Source organism: Coffea eugenioides, chromosome 4 (genome assembly GCF_003713205.1).
Source record: "Coffea eugenioides isolate CCC68of chromosome 4, Ceug_1.0, whole genome shotgun sequence".
Lineage (NCBI taxonomy): Eukaryota > Viridiplantae > Streptophyta > Magnoliopsida > Gentianales > Rubiaceae > Coffea > Coffea eugenioides.
Genome location: NC_040038.1, coordinates 17,880,878 through 17,886,605, shown reverse-complemented (window position 1 = coordinate 17,886,605; position 5,728 = coordinate 17,880,878).

The window sequence follows — 5,728 nt, the reverse complement described above, 5'->3', positions numbered from 1 at the left end:
GCACATGAGGACATGCCTAGCCATGATCAAGTCACAAGTAAGATCAGCACGTCACTTTTTCAAGCATTTCAAGCATTTCAAGTCAAGATACGAGTCACATGTAAATCAAGTTGCTTGTACATACATGAATGAGATATCAAGTGTTTAGTCAAGTTAGGTCAAGTGCAATAAATTACACACTCGCCTATGAAATGACAAATCAAGTGTCTAGCAATTTCTAGCAACAATGAGCATGGAACATGTAGTTGGAACATTCACCAGTTCAAACAGAGCAACGTTAAACGTTCATCTCCAGGGTATTTGCGTATTCACCGTCAAAACCCTAAGAGCAACCAAGATAAAATATTATGGATCAACCATCCAAAACTTAGGTGAACGAAGTTCACATGTTAGACTCAACTAGGAGCCATACGCCTATCCAAGTTAGCCTCTCAAAACACAAAGTTCAAAGACAAATTTGAAAGTGCAAGTCAAGGAAAATCCAAGTAGCTACTAGGGCAAAGATTCAAGTATGGTTTTGGGAGTGAAAAGAGAGCATCTAGACCCAAAAAACATGAGTAACCAAAGAGTTCCACATTTCATTTCATTGCTGGAAATTTCCAGTAGCAAAACAGTGAAGAAATCAAGGCGGTTCACCCTTTTAAATTTATTGGATTCACTCCAATTCAACACACCTTTGTAGTTCAAGGTTTTAGCAAGTGATATGAGCAAGATTGAATCCAAAAGGGCCACCAAATAAGGGGACTTTAAGGCTAAAATAGCAGGGCAACTAAACTGCCATCCAACCAGAATTTTTTTAGAAAAGAAACATGCACAACGTGAGGTTTTCACCTTCCAAAACTCATGGTTTTCGCTCAAGTTCACCACACAAAAGTCCTAACCAATGTTTGGAACAAGTTTTGGCTAAAACTCATCATGAAAAGGTTGGAGAAAAACAAGGTAAAAGGCTTCACTATCCATTTGGCCAACAAGCAACAATTGCAGCTAGCAAATTAGAGAAAATTACCAATGAAAACTCTCCATTTCATCTAGAATTCAACACATAAGTAAAGTTTAAAAGTTTACCAAGTATCTTAGGCAAATATACCACACAATCACTCCAGAATCAAAGGAAACAAAGATGATTCCCAATTGGACAGCATTTCCCCTTGTTTTCCTCTAAGTTTCCTGCCAAACTCAATGCTTATCTTCCTAGCAATCCAACTTCAATTGCAACCACAAGTTATAGGCTATAAAGGACACTTGTTTAAGGCCACAAAGCCACCCAAATTAGCCAATAATCTAGTTCAAAAGCAACCATAATAAAGCTGGAAAAATGTAACCCTAAGCTGAAATTTACTACTACAAGCTGAAATTTTCTATAATGAAGCCAAAATTGCATATAAAAGCTAGAAAATTCACATGGCAAAGCTACTAGATCAAACCCAAGCTCAAATCAACATATCAAAGCTGAAATTTCTTACTCAAAGTTGGAATTTTCCAATCACCACACAAACCATGAAATTTTCCATGAAATTTACCAAAATCAAGCCTTAAATCTACTCATATGCAAGTAATAAAAGAAAGGATGGTTTCTTGATATGGTTACCTTGAAACCCTATGAAGAAATGGAACTCAAGAGCTTCTTTCTCCCAATCTCTCCACTAAAGTCCTTAATCCTTCTTAAAAGTCACCTTTTATGGAGTAGTTTGCAAGCTTAAGATGAAAATTCAAGGATTCAAGCAAGAATGGAAGGTTGAAGATGAAGTTTTTCTCTCTTTTTCTTGCTCAAAGAGTCGACCAAAGGAGAAGGAAAGACGATAGGTTTTTGATCAAATTTTGTTTTTATTAAAGGCTAAGAATGGTCTTAGTCAAAGTCAAAGCTCCAAGGCTTTGGTAGCAAATGGCTTCCAAGGGTTTATCCTCATCCTATTGTCTTCCAAATGCTAAAATATCTAACCAACCTCTAATTATCCCTTAACACCTTATAAAATAATATTCCTTTGCACAAAACTCCTCCTAATCTTCAAAATTTATTGCACACACCTCACTCGTGGGTCGCACTTCCATAATGTACTATGAACTTAACATGTACTAACTTATAGAAGAAAAATGATTTAAAAACTTGACTCACTTATAAAAATATCTAGGAAATTAAGGCAATAAAGTAAAGTAAAGAAAATGTATTCAATGAAATAAAATAAAATATGAAATAATTTTCGGGTCCTCACACTGATGCTAATTGCTTGGAGCAACACATGCTACACACCGCATCTTTCTCTTGAATGCCCCTTCTTACGAAGCAAGACAAAATTTTGTTACTGATGAATTTTTTTTCCAAGTTGCACCTTGTGTTGGCATCTATTATTTGAGGCAAATTGATATATCATATTTTTTAATTATTTTTTAGTTTGCAAACAAAGCTGCATCTTCGACTCAATCGTGCCCGCGATTCTATAATCGAGGATTTTATCATTTGGAGTTCTTAGGTAACCCACCTACTCCATGGCTTTTACTTGTCAATGCCAATCTCTTCCTTTTTTTTTGCATGACATGAAAAGAAGATCCCTCGTTACAACATATATGGTGGATACTCAATTTCAAGAAGGTACAACCACCAACTCTCACGAGAGCCATACCATAGCTTGAGGAGTACAATGAAGAAAGTGAAACCACCAACTCCTATGAGAGCCATATCATGCTTGAGGAGTACAATGAAGGTGTAATCAAGAAGTTGCAGAAAGTGCAAGCACAAACTCCCACGAGAGCCTTATCATGGTTTGAGGAATACAATGAAGAAGGTGCTATCAAGAAGTTGAAGAAGGTGCAACCGCAAACTCCCATGATAGCTTTATTATGGTTTGAGGAGTACAATGAAGGAGGCACAAATAGCCACTTCAATGAGAGCTTACCAAAGATTGAGAAGTCCTTTCATTTAACTTCATTGACGATTTAATACCCGTCTCATTGTCTTCGATCACCCCATTGTAATTAGATTTTCCTTTTTCTCGCTTTTATTGTAGATTGATCCTAACAAAATGGTGAAGTTCATGGAAGTTACATCTCCAAACAAAAGGTACCTCCTTATCACCAATAGTCACGATAACTCTGCTGACAAAGGAACGAAATTATTGGTGCATCCCCATATACAAGGAACTTATTCCGGTGAATAGCTTTCTCATAAGTATCCCGAATTAAAGGATTAGTCATTAGAACTTTCTGAAGATGATGACACGAAAGTTCATTCGTTGAAGTCCCTTATGCGCAATAAGGAGGCAAGGACAACTTCTTTTCAAACCCTTGGTAGGCGAATCAAACTTAGAGGTGAATTTGGGTATATCGAGAATTATTGAGAGTAGTTGGACGATATCCTTGGAAGAAGCAAACAAGTGCTTTGTGAAAATTACTTGTTCAATGCCTTATATGCTTCACTTTTTACATACGACAAGAATCCTCATGTATTTAGGGCATGTTGTGAGGCATGGTGCTCAGACACAAATATCGTGCATACAACCGTTGGAGAATTGTTTCTCTCACTTTGAGATCTGTGCAAGTTAAGAGGATTCTCAATAATTGGAGGCATCTATGAAGAGGTGATTCCATGTGTAGATGAGTTAATTGGAGTTAATGAAAAGAAATCAAGGCATTTTCCGCAAAATTGTGAGTATTTGTTCACGGCCCTATATCGCCTTCAACATAGAGAGACCAAGAAATATGGAGTTTTTGCTAGCCAATGGATTAACTTCTGGTTTAAAGGTAAAATGAGGTATTCAAAACTAAAGCAGAGAAGGATAAAGAGGCATTTCATGCTGAAGCGACCTAAACCCCGATGGGGAGATTGGACAACCCCGCAATTTTTCAAGTCAAGATAATGGCATATTTGATACCATCGGAGTGAAACCTTACTTGTGAGAAGAAACGTATCTTGCAGCATTTATATTTTATTGACTCTACGTCTTTGCTTTACCAGATGAGGTTCTTCATTATATTAGAACGTCTACTTTCAAGATGGCTAGTATGATGACCGTCGGATGTAAGACTTGCCTTATTATTCCAGTCTTGCTGAGTATCTATCACGGATTTAACAAAATTTCAAATTGTCTACCCCAAGGTGTGTGTGTGCATCTTTTCCAGTGCACTACATGTATGCTTGGTTGGTGAGTTATTTCTCTACCCATTACTCAACTTTGAATACCATGTCTGGACCAATAATGACCAATTATTCTAGAGAGGGTGGCACGCGATATTTTGATGAAAGTTATGCTCGCGACCTCATTCATCAGGGAGACAAAGTAACTTGGGAGACCACTTCTCTTGTGAAGAATCAAAATAAATTTTTTGTTGATGATGACAAGTTAGTGACCCTAGAACTGAGTTATTTTGTCAGCGCCTACTCAAATTACTTAGTCTTGCATGTTGAAGGAAATTTTCTTGTTGAGTCATACTGTTCATATAGGTTTGCATGGCAATTCGAATTTTATCAAGACACCCCACAGGAACTTAGAGCAGATATTCGTTCCACAAATTATGACTTGAGTCGAATACTTTAGCGCACTGTCATTCGTAATAAAACAAAGTCAAAAGTACTTTTTTCTAATTATTCCTTGAATGCTAACAAGCATACATCTCTAGATTTTCAAATATGGTGGGCCCCCCCAAAGAACATGATATTTTGATTAAGAGTGTCCAATCAAGTTTGAAGTAGAAGTAATCAAAAGAAAAGAAACTTACAAATCTGAATAATCCTTCCAAGGTTGGCAATAATCCTGAGACAAAGCAGAAAATCACCAAGATTGTGAGAAGTGAGGGGAAAATTTTGAAAATTTCAAGCAATACGGCTGCTACTCTTGAAAGCCTAACTTCCAATGAAGAATCTCCGAAAGGTACTTCATTTCACCTTCCTTCAATAATTGTAAAAGCCACCGATCATGACTGTCGCAATTTCAATGAGAAGAAGAGGAGCAACACTTTTGATGAGGAAGACGGCCAATCTACTAGCACGGACCAGCACTGGAAGCGCAAGAAATTCAAGGTAATGATTCTTCCTTTGGATGATATTACTTTAGACCTTAAAGAATTCTTTAAAAACATTCTGGACATATCTGCTTTTGATATAAGTCATGCCAGTATTATAAGAACTCTTCTTACCTTCTTTAGTTTGGCATTTGAAGTTTACTTACTAAATTCATGTTCATGATTTGTTTCATTTTTTTTTTCTTGTAGTTGAATGATCAAAACTTGATTTATTGATGATGGGGAATCAAGCCAAGAATCCGTTGAGGGACCTACTATATTTGAACTTTTGACAGAACAAGTAGTCAATTCTATCAAACAAAAGTATACCATTGAGAATTTCAAAAAGGTTCTAGAAGATGAAAATCCAGTTCAACAAATCGTGCTACAGACAAAATTACATCTGACTCCACCAGAGAAAAAAAAGTTTGAAATTTTTTATCCACCAGCATGGCTAAAGAAACCTCAAATGTTTGAGTTTTGCCCCCAAACAGTGATTTCAACGTGTCGTCGAGACTACATTCAAATGCTCTAAAATAATTTGAAGCTGATGATATCCCAAATAGCACTGGAACGCATGCCTACTCTTGAGACAAAAGCAAATGAAAACATAGAGGAAATGCAAAGTTTCAATGCCATAGATATCTCAAACTTGCAAGACATTTTAAAGGTTTTTTTTTAACAAATGCAACTCGTTACGTAGCAGTGAAGTCTTTCTTCTCAAATAAAATTTCAA